General features: G+C 37.4%; 1 protein-coding gene across 7 annotated transcripts in view; it reads left to right on the top strand.

The window, feature by feature from the left end:
• The window catches only part of PSD3 (pleckstrin and Sec7 domain containing 3), a 624510-nt gene that overhangs the window by 472500 nt on the left and 135984 nt on the right, over positions 1-16026 (top strand). The gene's annotated exons all lie outside the window — the stretch shown is intronic.

Genomic DNA, 16026 nt, shown 5'->3' on the forward strand with positions numbered 1-16026 from the left:
AATTCAAAATAAAGATTCCACTAAAAAAGAGAACTAGAGGCCAATATCCCTGATGCTTGTGGGATGTACAAGTTCTCAATAAAATAGTAGCAAACCAATCAAACAGTCCATTAAAGAAGCATTCACCACTATCAAGTGGATTTATGCCTGGCCTGTAAGGGTGGTTCAATATTAGAAAAACAATCAAAATGATACACCACATTAATAAAGGAAAAGATAAGAACCACATGATACTTTCAAGAGATGCAAAAAAAGCATTTGAAAAAAATATGTGGCATCCATTCACGATTAAAAAAAAAAAAACAAACCTTCAACAAAGTAGAGTTAGAGAGAATGTACCTCAACATATAATAAAGGCCATATTGAAAAGCCCACAACTAATATTCTCTTCAATTGGGAAGACCTGGGAACTTTTCCTCTATGGTCAGGAATAGGACAGGGATGTCTGCTCTCACCACTGTTACTTAACATAGTACTGGGAATCTTAAGCATCAGCAATCAGACAACAAAAAGAAATAAAAGGCATCCAAATTGGCAAGGAGGAAGCCAAACTTTCACACTGCACAGACAACATTATACTCTACATAGAAAACCCAATGGATTCCACCAAAACTCATACATTCCACTAAAACTCATACATGAATTCAGCAAAGTCACAGGATATCAAATCAATGTACAGAAATCTATTGCATTTCTCTATGCCAGTAGTGAAGCAGCAGAAATCAAGAAATTGATCCCATTTACAATTACACCAGAACCTCTAAGATTACCTAGGAACAAACCTAACCAGAGAGGTACTCTGGAAACTATAGAACACTTATGAAAGAAATCGAAGTTTGAGACCCTTATAACCGGTTACTTCCTTTTGTGTTTTCCTAGCATTTGTGCTATTGTCATCTCTTTTCCTTGTGTATAAAACTCAGAGTACATTGTGATTATTTTTGCTTTAAATAGAAAATGTAGTTTTTATTTTTACCCACACATTGACTGTTTCTGGCATACCGAGTTTCCTTTTTCATTTCCAGATTTCCATTCAGTATCTTTTCTTTTTCTGCTTAAATAATTTCCTTTAATATGTCTTGTAGTAAAGTCCTGCTAGCAAGAAATGTTCTCATGTTTTATTGGTTTAAAAGAAAAAAGGTACACTGCATCTTAATTTTAGGAATTTTTGATTACTGGTTGTAGAATTATTTGGCAGTGTTTTCCTTTTCCTTCAGTAATTTAAAAATGTTCTATTTTGCAATGCCCTATGTGGTTTCAGGCAAAAAAACCTGCTGACATCATTTATTTCTCTGTGCTTATAATGGTTTTATTTTTTCTTTCTGCCTGCTTTAAAATTTTTTCTTTTTATTTTTGATTTTCAACAATTTTATTATGAGCTGTTTTAGTGGGGTTTTCTTTTTGTTTTTCTTGTCTGGTGTTGATTGAATTTCTTGTATTTGCCAGGCTATATTTTTCACCAATTATGGAAATCTTATAGCCATTATTTTTAAAGCACCCACCCCTTTTTCTAGGATTCTCCTTTCCTATATATTCAACTACTTGATTCTACACAAAAAGTTTATTAAGGCTCTGTTCACTTTTTTTTCCAAATCCTTTTTATGCTTTCAGAACTTTATTTTATTGTGTGTCTTCAGTTTTACTATAGTATTCGTCATTGCATATATAGCATACTTTTTATATTTATATACATAAATATAAATATAAATATATATTTATGTATATAAATATTCATATTTATATTTATATTTAAATATTTTTTAATATTTACCAAAGCTGTATTAACACCCTTCTCTTTGATTCTTTTCTCCCTGGTATTTCCAGGACTGTTACTTTGATTAATTTTCCTGCTACCTCTAGGTTATAGTTTTCTTTTTCTTTGCATTCCTAGTAATTTTTATTTGAATGCCAGATGTGACATTTTGGGAGACAACTTAGTTATGTGCCATTAAAGAATGTTGGATTTTATCCTATTGCATAGATAAGTAACTTATGAATTAACTGAATTCTTAGAGGTTTGCCTTTACTCTTTGTTAGGGTATAACCAAATCAACCTTTATTCTGGAACTTATTTAGCTTTATACCGGGAACTCATTACTCTTTAGCCTCCAGTGCCCTAGTATAACAAAATCTTACCCTCCTCTGCCTGATGAAGACATAGACTATTTCTATCCCCACATGGGCTTTTAAAATTATTTATTCCACAACTGTTTGGTTATTCTTTTCACATGTGACCACATCTTGCTATAGCCAAGACCTGGGAATTCCTCTGCGGATCTCCAGAGCTATCCTCTTGTGTACCTTTCCTCTCTCTTGTACTCTGATGAACAAATTCCAGCCACCTCAGCCTCACAAAAGTCAGCACAAGTTCCTAACGCTATTTTGGCACCCTCTTTCACTATTGGATCTTAAGTACTTCCTTCAAGCAGTTATTTGGGCTTACCTCTTTTGTTCCTTCCTCTTTAGAATCAATTTAAAGCTTCCTATTGCACAACATCTGGAAACTTTTGGTTTCTAATTGTTTTCTAATTGTTATGAAAGGAAATAATTTTTTGTAGCAGTTAACCTTTTGTTCTGTAGCCATTAACCTTTCGTAGAATAAGGAGAACTAAACTGATTACTGATCACTTTTGTTAAGACATTTTTTTCTAGTTGCCTCAGGCCTCAAGACTTAATATTTACTGAGCTATGAAAGTGAAATGGAATTTATTAGAATTTATTAGAATTCCATCAAGCTCAGTGGCAAGGAGGAAGCCAAACTTTCACACTGCGCAGACATTATACTTTACGTAGAAAACCCAACAGATTCCACCAAAAAATTGCTAAAATTCATACATGAATTCAGCAGAGTCGCAGGTTATAAAATCAATGTACAGAAATCTATTGCATTTCTCTATGCCAAAAATAAGGCAGCAGAAATCAAGGAATCAATCCCATTTACAATTGCACCAAAACCTGTAAGAATAAACTTAACCACAGAGGTAAAAGTTATACTCTGGAAACTATAAAACACTTGTGAAAAAATTGAAGAGGAAACAAAGAAATGGAAAAACATTCCATGCTCGTGGATTAGAAACATTGTAAAAATGTCTATACATTCAGTGCAATCCCTATCAAAATACCACCAGCATTTTTCACAGAGCTCGAACAAATTCTAAAATCTGTATGGAACCACAAAAGACCCTGGATAGCCAAAGCATTCCTGAAAAAGAAAAGAAAAGCTGGAGCCATTACAATTCTGGACTTCAACCTGTGTTACAGCTCTGTAATGATTATAGCAATATGGTACTGGCACAAAAACAGACACATTGATCAATGTAACAGAAGAGAAAACCCAGAAATGAACCCGCAACTGTATGGACAACTACTCTTCAATACAGCAAGAATGAATATCATGAGAAAAAATCTCTTCAACAAATGGTGCTGGGAAACTGGATGGCAACATACAAAAGAATGAAACTAGATCAGTTTCTTATACTATACACAAAATAAATTCAAAATGGATGAAAGACCTAAATGTGAGTTGGGAAACCATCAAAAGCCTAGCAAACAGACAGCAAACTCTTTGGTCTTGGCCAGGCAACTTCTTACTCATACCTTCAGAGGGAAGGGAATCAAAAACAAAAATAAACCATTGTGATTTCTTCAATTTAAAAAGCCAATGCACAGCAAAGGAAACAATCAACAAAACTAAAAGACAGCCTAGGGAATGGGAGAAAATATTTGCAAATGTCATATCTGATAAAAGATTAGTATCCAAAATATATAAAGAACTTGTCAAACTCAACACCTCAAAAACAATTTAAGAAAAAGAACACATGAATAGATGTTTTTCCAAAGAAGACAGCCAGATGACTAACAAAACATGAAAAGATGCTCAACATCACTCATCATTAGGGAAATACAAATCAAAACCACAATGAAATACCACGTCACACCTGTCAGAATGGCTAAAATGAACAATACAGGAAACAATAGATCTTTGCACATATGTGGAGAAAGGAGAACCCTCTTTCACTCTCTTGGTGGGAATGCAAACTGGGACTGCCACTGTAGTAAACAGTATGAATGTTCTTCAGAAAGTTAAAACTGTGACCAGCAATTGCACTACTAGGTGTTTATCCAAAGGTTACAGAAATATTGATTCAGAGGGGCACCTGCACCCCTATTTATTAACAGCATTTTCAACAACAGCCAAATTATGGAAGGAGCCCAAATATCCATTGAGTGATAACTGGATAAATAAATTGTGGCATAGGTGTGGAGAGTTAAGATGGCAGAGTAGTAGGGGTACCCTTGTCCTGCCTCATCCCTTGAACACAGCTAAAGTAATATCCAGTCATTAAACACCTAGGAAATTGTTCTGAGGATTAATGGAACAATCTGCACAGTTAAAGAGAGAAAGTGGCTTGTACAAGGTGCAGTGATGTGAATTGGAGAACAGAAAAGCCACGGTGCCATGAAGAGGAGGAGCACTTTGTGTTGTGAAAAGAAAGAGAGAAAATGAGAGGAGGACAGAGAGCAGCGCATTGGTTCACAAAGGAGAAACACTTCCCCAAAACCATTGACTGGAGAATCCAGAGGAACCGGGCTATTTCTAGTTCTTATAAACAGAAGAGTTCAAAGGTTGAAGTTTTAGAAGACCATGCCATTCTCAGGATTCCAGTGGGGTGGGCAACATTTTTTCCAGAGAGAAAGAGGGCAGAGACCTGAAAGCAGAAAACATTGTGTAGGGATCCCCTGAGTCACCCTGGGACAGAATATTCTCCTTCCTAGGGTACATCTGGAAGAGGGTATATTGCCTCTCCAGGGGAAAAGAAATACCCTCTAGGTACCATTAAGCAACTATTCATTAGCAAGGGACAGAAGAATGCACAGAAGGCAGATAAAACCTGTTCACAGCTTCTCATTGTGCTTTACCATAAACTCCAAGCACCTACACTGCCATGTGACTGCTTTCCTGGGACAGAACAGCACCAGACACAATGTGGTGAGGTTCTGCTCCAGAGGAGAGGAGTGGGTCTGTGCCATAGCAGGTCCTTTAAGACTTGGAGTTTTGTGCTCCAGTAGAACTGTGGTACTGGATATGCCCATGGCTCAGGCACAGACATATTGAAGGCAGGAATCAGCCTGGGACACCAAAGGGAGATTGCTCACTTTTTTCTTAGGGCTTTCTGAACAGTATCAGTCTGAGCTCCCCTCTTTGGGGATGAGAGAGTGGGGTGATGCCATCTTTCCCTCTCCCAACAACATGATTGGACCTCAGTGAGCAACTTAGCACCCCTAGTAGAGTCTTGAGCCACTTACACCAAACCCTGCCCACTGCTCCCTGCAGGTACATATTTACTCAGCAAGTTGGACACTGAGCCAGCACAGTAGGTATCTTCCACAGAGGAATAGTATAAGCCCCCCACATGCATCAAGTCTACTGGATCATAGAGTGCTCCAAAGTGTCACCTTCAGTTCTGGTGGAAACAGGACCAGGATTTCTTTTTTCTTTTTCCTGTAGAATCAGGTTTATAGTTTATAGTTTGTTTGTTTGTTTGTTCATTTCCTTTTCTCTTTTTTAGTATCAGGCTTTTTTTTTTTTTCTTTCTTTCTTTGGAATCAGACTTATCGCTTTTAGTATTTGTGTATTTGTATTTAGTATTTGTGTATTTGTGGGGCTTTTGTCCTTTTCTCTTTTTTTGGATCAGGTTTATTAAAAAGGGGAGGGGTACCCAGATGGCTCAGTTGGTTAAGTGATTGCCTTTAGCTCAGGTCATGATCCTGGAGTCCCAGGATCGAGTCCCGCATCAGGCTCCCAGCTCCACAGGGAGTCTGCTTCTCCCTCTGACCTTCTCCTCTCTCATGTTCTCTCTCACTGCCTCTCAAATAAATAAATAAAATATTTAAAACTAAATAAGTGAATAACTTCAAAGTTTAAAAAAATAAACAGGCTTATTGTATCAAACAAATCAAAAGCATTCATGGTTAGATGTCTAAACACTCCCCACTGCAAGCAAAGAAGAACTCTGCAGAGGACTGACCAGTGGGAAAGGGAAGCCAAAACACAACAATGGAGGGCATATAACATATACCAGGAAGACTTCCTGAAGTGCCAAGCCCTGGACAGTGTATTACCCCTTCCTGATACAGCATTACTCTTAGAAGCAGGAAATATAACAAGCTTTTATAACCCACAAAAGACAGAAACGTAGAAAAAAATGACAGGATGGAGGAATTCTCCCCAAAAGAAAGATCAAGAAGAAATCACATCCACGGATTTACTCAAAACAGATATAAGCAATATATCTGAACAAGAATTTAGAACAGCAGTCATAAGAATATAGTTGGACTTGAAGGAAGGATAGAAGGCACCAGAGATACATTTGCTGGAGAGAGAAAAAACGTAAAAAGTAGTGAGACGGAAAGAAAAAATGCTTTAACTGAGATGCAAAACTGAATGGATAAAATCGTAATGAGGATGGAAGAATCAGAGGAGACAATAGGTGATAGAAAAGATAAGATTATGGAACATAATGAAGATGAAAAGAAGAGAGGAAGAAAACTATTCAAAAAATTAGACTTAAAGAACACAGCAACTCCATAAAGTGCAATAATACCCATATCATATGAATCCCAGAAGAGCAGCAGGTTATTGGGGCAGAAGGTTTATTTGAACAAATCATAGCTGAGAACTTTCCTAATCTGGGAAAAGAAACAGGTGTTGAAGTCCAAGAGGCACAGAAAACTCCCCTCAAAATCGACAAAAACAGATCAAGACCATGACATATTATTGGGTCCATAATCAAATGAGCGAGACTGATAGAAAGTGAAGGTCAAGCAAAGCTTTATTTTGTGCCAAGCATCAAGAATCAAACCAACCGTTCGGGGCTGTGCCTCTTACAGAGAGGGCGACCTCTCTCTGCCTTAGATAGACTAGCTTTTAAGGGCAAAGGCCTTGTGGTTGGGGCTGGCCATGCACAGGTAGCCAATGAGATTGTAACACACAGAGAAAGCTGCACAGTCATGCTAGGTCACACATAAGTGACCAACTGAATTACAGTTTATCCTATAGTAGATATTTGAACTAGCCTATCACCTTCATCAGAATTGGCGCCCAAAGGGCACTCAAAGGGTGGGGCCCATACTCCTTGGTAGCTAGGGAGACAGTATGCACCCCCACTGATTGGATACCTACACCTGGCCTGACCCACCTTTGTATTTGGGCTTTGTTACGTGGGACTGGTTTCCAAGACTTGTTTTTAAGTCAGTCCCCTGGGATAAGGGGCCGGGGGCAGGGACAGTTTAAGTTTCACTGTATAAACAACAAAGTCATTGTTTAACCAGATGAAATCGCTCTGGCTAAATAGGCCCTTACAATGTCATGGTGAAACTTGTAAAATATAAAGAGAATTCTGAAAGCAGCTAGGGACAAAAAAAGTACTGTACCTGCAAGGGTAGATGCATAAGGTTAGCAGCAGACCTGGACACTGAAACTTACAAGGCCAGAAGAGAGGGCAGGAAATATTCAACATGCTAAATGGTGAAAATATGTAGCCAAGAATACTTTATCCAGGGGCGCCTGGGTGACTCAGTTGGTTAAGCGTCTGCCTTTGGCTCAGATCATGATCTCAGGGTCCTGGGCTCAGCAGGGGAGTCTGCTTCTCACTCTACCCCTGCTTGTGCTCTCTCTCTCTCAAATGAATAAATCTTTAAAAAAAAAAAAAACAAAAAACAAAAAAACACTTTATCCTGCAAGGCTGTCATTCAGAATAGAAGGAGAGATAGAGTTTCCAAGACAAGCAAAAACTATAGGAGTTCATGAATTCTAAACCACCTTGCAAGAAATATTAAAGGAAACCCTTTAAGCAGGATAAAGAGACCAAAACAACAAAGACTAGAAAGGAACAGAGACAATCTATAGGAAGAGCAACTTGACAGGAAATACAGTGGCTCTAAATTCATATCTGTCAATATTATTCTGAATGTACATGGACTCAGTGCTCCAAAACAAAGACATAGGGTTTCATAATGGATTTAATAAAACCGACTTATTGATACACTGCTTATACAAGATGATTTTTTTTGAAACAAAACCATTTATAATTCCATTGAAGATCCTTTACAAGTTTCCAAAGTGTGAGGATTTATTGTCCTCTTTAAAATAATTTAATGATCTCACCACAACAAAATGCGTGTTTATACATTCAATTTGTAAACAACTGGCAGAAATCTTCTTTAAAACTATTGGTGATACTGCTGCACAACTGCATTCCAACAACAGTAACTAAACAGATGCATCGGGGTGGTCTTCAGACCCATAGACATCTCCAGATTCAAAGTGAGGGGATGGAGAACCATTTATCACTTTAGTAACATCAAAAGAAAGCTGGAGGGACGCCTGGGTGGCTCAGTTGGTTGGACGACTGCCTTCGGCTCAGGTCATGATCCTGGAGTCCCGGGATCGAGTCCCACATCAGGCTTCCAGCTCCACGGGGAGTCTGCTTCTCTCTCTGACCTTCTCCTTGCTCATGCTCTCTCTCACTATCTCTCTCTCAAATAAATAAATAAATAATCTTTAAAAAAAAAAAAAAGAAAGCTGGAGCAGCCATACTGATGTCAGGCAAACAACACTTAAAACTAAAGACTATAATAGATGTAGTGGGAAAGTGTATCATAATTAAAGGGTCTATCCAAAAAGAAGATCTAACAGTTTTAAATATTTATGCCCCAACTTCTGAGCAGGCAAATATATAAATCAATTAATGACAAGGAAGCTCAACTGATAACAGTCAATGACAGTAGGGAGTTTTAACATCCCACTCACAGCAATTGAACAAATTACCTAAGCAGAAAATCAACCAGGACAAGGGGCTTTGAATGACACACTGGACCAGATGGACTTCACAGATATATTCAGATTCATACTAACGCAGCAGAATACAGGTTCTTTCCAAGTACACAAGGAACATTCTCCAGAATAGGTCATATACTCGGTCACAAATCAGGCCTCAACCAATACAAAAAGATTGAGATTATACCATACATATTTTCAGACCACAATGTTGTGAAACTTGAAGTCAGCCACAAGAAAAATTTGGAAAGACCACAAATACATGGAGGCTAAAGAATATTCTACTAAAGAATGAATGAGCTAACCAAGAAATTAAAGAAATTTAAAAATACATGGAAGAATGAAAATGAATACATGACAGTCCCAAACTTTTGGGATGCATCTTAAGTAGTCATAGTTGAAAAGAAAACCGCACCTGGTAGCATCACAATACTGAACTTCAAGCTATTACAAAGCTATAATCATCAAGACAGTATGGTACTGGCACAAAAACAGAAACAGAGAAATGGTATAGAATAGAGAACCCAGAAATGTACCCTCAACTCTGTGGTCAACTAATCTTCAACAAAGCAGGAAAGAATATCCAATGGAAAAAAAGACAGTCTCTTCAGTAATGGTTTTGGGAAGATTGGACAATAACATGCAAAAGTATGAAACTGGACCACTGTCTTACACCACACATAAGAACAAATTCATAGTGGATGAAAGACCTAAATGTGAGACACAGGAAACCCTCAAAATCTTACAGGAGAACACAGATAGAAACCTCTTTGACCTTGACTCTAGTAACTTCTTACTAGACACTATTTGTTGGGGCGCCTGAGTGACTCTGTAGCTTAAGCATCTGCCTTTTGCTCAGGTCACGATCTCAGAGTCCTGGGATCAAGCCCTGCATCAGACTCCCTGCTCACTGCAGCATCTGCCTCTCCCTGCCCCTCTGCCCCACCCCCTGCTCATGTGCATGCTTTCTCTCTCAATAAATAAATAAAATCTTCTAAAAAAAAGGTAAAAATTTCTGCACAGCTAAGTTAACAATCAACAGAACTATAGAATAGCCTACGGAATGGGAGAAGATACTTGCAAATGATATATCTGATAAAGGATTAATACCCAAAATCTATTAAGAACTTGTTAAACTCAAACACCCAAAACAACCCAGTTAAGAAATGGGCTGAAGACATGAATAGACATTTTCTAAAGATGACATCCAGATGGCTAACAGACACATGAAAAGATGCTCAACATCACTCATCATCAGGGAAATACAAATCAAAACCACAATGAAATATCACTTCACACCTGTCAGAATAGCTAAAATTAACAACACAGGAAACAACAGATGTTAGTGAGAATGCAGATAAGACCCCTCTTGGACTATATGGGGAATGCAAACTGGTTCAGCCAATTGGGAAAATAGTATGGAAGGTCCTCAAAATGTTAAAAATGGAATTATCCTATGACCCAGCAATTGCACTACTAGGTATTTACCCAAAGGGTACAAAAGTACAGATTCGGAGGGGTGCATGCACCCCTATGTTTGGGGAAGAATTATGAACAATAGCCAAACTATGAAAGTGCCAAGTATCCATAGACTGATGAATGGATAAAGAATATGTGTATATGCATACAAAGGAGTATTACTCAGCCATCAGAATGAATGAAACCTTGCCTTTTGTAATGATGTGGATGGAACTAGAGTGTATTCTGCTAAGTGGTTTCAGCCAGTCAGAGAAAGACAAATAACATGTGATTTCACTCATGTGGAATTTAAGAAGCTATGCTAATGAACAGAATGGATGGATAGGAAAAATACAGTAAGATTAAAATAGAGAGGCAGGCAAACCATAAGAGACTCTTAACTATAGAAAACAGGTTTTCTGGACAGGGGGTCGTGGGTAGGGAATGGGCAAAATGGGTGATAGGAACTAAGGAGGGCCCTTGTTGTGATGAGCAGTGGGTATTACATGTAAGTGACACATCACTAAATACTACTGAAATCAATGCTACATTCTATATTAACTAACTTGAATTTAAATAAAACTTGGAAGAATAAAAAAATGAATGACCTGGAGATCAAAAGCAAAGTATTATGAAATAGATGCAGTATTGTATTATAGTCCTCAAACTTGCTAAGAGACTAGATCTTTTATTTGCACCACAAAAAGGAAATGACAGTGATTGACATGATAGCGGTGCTGTTGCTACAGTGGCAATCATATCACAATATATAAATATATCAAGTCAACATGTTGTATACCTAAAATTTACATAATGTTACATGTCAAATATATTTCATTTTTAACTATAGCTGAACAAAAGAAGACTCCTGTTAATAATAGGATTACCTAAAGTTGGTAAAGAACATATACCAAAATCCTATTTCCAGCATCATACATGCTAATGAAGGACTGAATGCTTTCCCCCTGAGATTGGGAAGGGACTGATATGCTTACCACTTTTACTCAACATAATACTGCAATTCTGCCAGTGCAGTAAGGCAAGATAAAGAAAAAAATTAGAAAATTAGTTGGAAAAATAAAACTGTCACTGTTCACAGATGACATGATTGTCTATATATAAACTTCCAAAGGAACCTACCAAAAAGTGCAAAAGAAAAGTCATAGTATTTAGTGTGAGTTCAGCCTTGTTGCAGATTAAAAGATCTACACAATAAAATATATCCATTTCTACATACTAACAATATGTGGAAACCAAATTAAAAATGCAATTCCATTTATAATTACTTTTTAAAAATGTATTACTTAGTGTGATGGATTGAATTGTATCCCCCCGCAACAAAATTCACACATTGAAGCCCTTATCCCAAATGTGACTCTAGGAGATAAGGCTTTTAGGAATTGAGGTTAAATGACATCATAAAGTTAGAATCCTAATCCAGTAGGATTGGTGGTCTTAAAAGAAGAGAAGATGTCTTTCTTTAGTCTCCACATGCATGCACTGAAGAAATGCCATGTGAGTACTTGAAAAGAGCTCTTAGTAGAACCCAACCATGTTGAACACTGATCTCACACTTCCAGGCTTTGGAACTGTGAGAAAATAAATTCCTGTTCTTTAAGCCACACAGTCTGTGATAATTTGATAAGGCAACCCAAGCGGACCAAGCCACTTAGGTATGCACTTAAAACATGTACAGTATTTGTGTGCTGAATATTATAATATTGTGATGAAAATAATCAAATAACTAAGAAAATGGAGAGGCATACTATGTTCAGAGGTAGGGAAATTCAACATAGTAAAGATGTGCCCAAAAGAAAATAATGCCTATGAAACATTTAAGTTCTGCATTTTTTGTGAGGTTGGGGACAGTCTGTCACTAAGTAGCATGTATTTAAATGACAAGAGCTCTCAAACTGGAGCCTGTGCAGGCTGAGCATTTCTATTCCTTGGCCAACACAGTCCTTTTGTATATTTTGAATTGGATGAATTTTGTTAGTCATTTCCTTGTTGACCATAGTTTCACAATAATTGCTACTTTTCTGGCCCCATATTTTTTGGAGATTGTGACCCCAATCCCTGTCCTCCATTTATACTAAGGTAGCACACAAGAGATGGGAGCAGGCAGATGAATAAGATCATACTTACTGCTGTCTTTGTATTTTAGTGGTATCAATGTGGAAAGAAGTAAAGTGGTTGTCTAGTTTTTATTACCACAGTCTACATAAGGTGAGGTGCAAGTAATGATTTTTTTTCCCTACATGAATTAAGCACTCCTTGAGTACCTAAGACCGTGAATGTATAAAGATTTATGTTAAACACAGCTTCTCTCCTAAGTAGCTTGCATCCAGGTATAATTTGTAGGGAGTAATTACAATCTATCATTTATAGTACAAATTTTTAAATACATAGTTAGCTAAGGTACCATACATGATGTTCAAAGTCAAGTGGAAGAAGTGCTATTGAGACTGTGCTTACATTTTCTCAGATAACAAGACATTGATAGGAACAGTGAAATTGAGGAGAGCCCAGGAGCAGCAGTATCCATGGTTTATAACTTGGAAGATGTCATAAGAACTATTTCAGATAATTAGGGACATCAGAAATGCTTCAGTAAATGATCCAGAGTATGGGGGTTCAAGTATGTGGATGTGATATGTAGGGGGCTATGGTGTGTGTGGTAAGAGGATATGTGATATGTGTTCATGTGGGGTATGGTAGGGTGTGTGTGTGTGTGTCTGTGTGTGTGTGTATTCTCCACATCAGTCCCACCAGGAAAATCAGTTCCAGTAAATTAAAAGTAAAAACGAGACAAAATCTAAAATTTTTAGGAGAAAACTGTGGAATAATGTCTTTTATTATCTTTGGGTAGAGAAAGATTTCTTAAGATTTAGAAAAGCAAAAACAGTGAAATAGGTTGATACATGTGATTACATTAAAATTAGACTTTTTTGTATTAAAATCCTTTTTTAAAAACTTAAAAGACAGTCCACAGATTGGGAGAAGATACTTGTAGCACATTGGCAGGATTGCCATCCATAATACACATTTCAAGAAATCTTTAGTCAGAAAAGGCAGCCCACTAGAATAATGAGCAACAAATATAAACATACATCATCCACAGAAAGAGAAATTCAGATGATCAAAAAATATATGAAGAGCTACCCAACTTCAGCAGTAATCAATGATATTCATATTAAACACATAATGTTACATTATTTCACATATTTCACATACCAATGTCATTGGCAAGAATTTGAAAGAATGATAACAAATGTTGGCACACATTTAGAGCAAGGAGCTCTCTCCTACCCTGTGAGTGTATCAGTGGTATCACTCCTTTGGAAGACAGTTGGCAATCATCAGTAGAGTTGAAAATACTTAAACCACTCAATCTAGTCCTACTTAGGGACGCATCTACAAAAACTCTGGCAGGTTGGTTTTTTTTTTAATACTTTATTTATTTGACAGAAAGAATGAGAGCACAAGTGGAGGAGCAGCAGGCAGAGGCAAGGTGAGGAGAAGAGAGAGGAAGAGGCAGGCTCAAGCAGGCTCCCTGGTAAATCCCTGGGAAGGCAGTTGCCTAACTGACTGAGCCACCCAGGCACCCCAAAAACTGTTGCAGTTTTATGAGGGAAAATTTCTTGGCAACATTATAATAGTTGAGAATGAAATAACCAAAATAGACCTTAATAAGGGATTAGATGGGCTTAATGAATTCATATAACAAAAAACTATGTAGCAGTGAAAAGGAAGGAACAAAAATTCCATGTATCAACATCATGGCTCTCACAAGCATGATGTGAAATGAAAAAAATGTTCTTTTTTAATTGAATTTAATTGTATTTAAATTCAGTTAATTAACATATAGTGCATTCTTAGTTTCAGAGGTAGAGTTCAGTGGTTGCTCAGTTGTATGTAATACCCAGTCCTCATTACATCACATGCTCTCCTTAATGTCCATCACACCGTTACCCCATCTCTCTCCCCTCCAGTAACCCTTAGTTTGTTTCCTATAGTTAAGAGTCTCTTATGGTAGGGCATCTGGTTATCTCAGTAAGTTAACTGTCTACCTTTGGCCCAGGTCATGATAGCAGGGTCCTGGGATGGAGCCCTGCATTGGGCTCCCTGCTCAGTGGGGAGTCTTGCTTCTCCCTTTCCTTCTGTCTCTCCACCCTGCTTGTGCTCTCTCTCGCACACTCTCTCACTCTCTCAAATAAATAAATCTTTTTTTAAAAAAACTCTTATGGTTTGTCTCTCTCTGATTTAATCTTATTTTATTTTTTCTCTCCCTTCCCCTAAGATTCTAAAGCATGTAAAACAACACTGTTTTTAGTAGAAATACATTCACACATAGAAATAATTACATATGGAATAGTGGTTACCTCTGGCAGAGGGGAAAGTCAGTGAAAAGTACACAGCAGTTCAATTATATTGATCTTTTTTTTTTTTTAATTAGGTGATGGGTGTCTGGGTGGCTCAGTCGGTTAAGCAGCTACCTTTGCCTCAGGTTATGATCCGAGGGTCCTGGGATCAAGCCCCATGTCAGGCTTCCTGCTCAGTGGAGGGCCTGCTTCTCCTCCTCCCTCTGCCTGCCGCTCTGCCTACTTGTGATCTCTATCTCTCTGTCAAATAAACAAAATCTTAAAAAAAAAAATTTAAGTGATGGTGTATGTTTGTTTGCTTTATTGCTCTTGATGAAGTTTAGATGCATAAATGTTTTATAGTTTTTAAAAACTTGATAGAACACATGATTGTATGGGAACTTTAGAAAGAGTGGAAGGTATTTTTTCTTCAAATCTGTGAGAAAAAGAAGAGTTGGAAAAGCAAAAAAAAAAAAAAAAAAAAAAAAACCCTAAAGTTAGTAATTCCCATCACTACAATATAACATTTTAGAACTTCACCACAATAATAGAATTTTGGTTGTCCTTTACATCTAGAAATGGAAAAGAGTTAATTATGGTTGCATAGTAGATGTAATGTAAATATTGTCCACCTTGATTCTGTAAGAGTACACATGAAAGAAGGTGGGGTAAAAGTAGAGAGGAGAGCCAAAGGAAACCAGGGAGAGCCATTATTTTGTTCTTATGGAAAATTGAAAGAGACTGCCTATATTGAGGAAACAGAAAATAATCAAAGCATGTGCTTTTAAACGACTAAGGTGCAAATAAAAACCATACAAAATATTTAGAGAAGATGGGATGAAGTGGTTAATTTTGCTAAACCCTCATCTTGCAGCAAAAAAATAAATGGAGCATTTTACAGTCTGTTTATTATGACAGCACGTTGTTTAGGAATATAATAGAAATTAACTACCCAGAGAAATAGTTCGAATGTTAAAAAGTGGTTTGTTTCGGAAAATGGGATTGGAAGACTTGTGAAGAAATGAACCAAGGTGGCTAATTGTTTGGGCGTATTACTTTAATAATACTTTTTTTTTTTAAAGATTTTATTTATTTATTTGACAGACAGAGATCACAAGCAGGCAGAGAGGCAGGCAGAGAGAGAGGGGAGGAAGCAGGCTCCCTGCTGAGCAGAGAGCCTGATGCGGGGCTCGATCCGGGGACCCTGGGATCATGACCTGAGCCAAAGGCAGAGGCTTAACCCACGGAGCCACCCAGGCGCCCCACTTTAATAATACTTTAATTGCATTGCATTTCTAGAATCAATTCTTTAGTGACTTTACCCACCTAGATTTGTTTCTAATTTCAAATACGAGATGTGGATTGCTT

The sequence above is a fragment of the Mustela putorius genome, unplaced genomic scaffold, assembly GCF_011764305.1.
Source record: "Mustela putorius furo isolate JIRA1106 unplaced genomic scaffold, ASM1176430v1.1 tig00537275_pilon_pilon_pilon, whole genome shotgun sequence".
In the NCBI taxonomy this organism is placed as follows: Eukaryota; Metazoa; Chordata; class Mammalia; order Carnivora; family Mustelidae; genus Mustela; species Mustela putorius.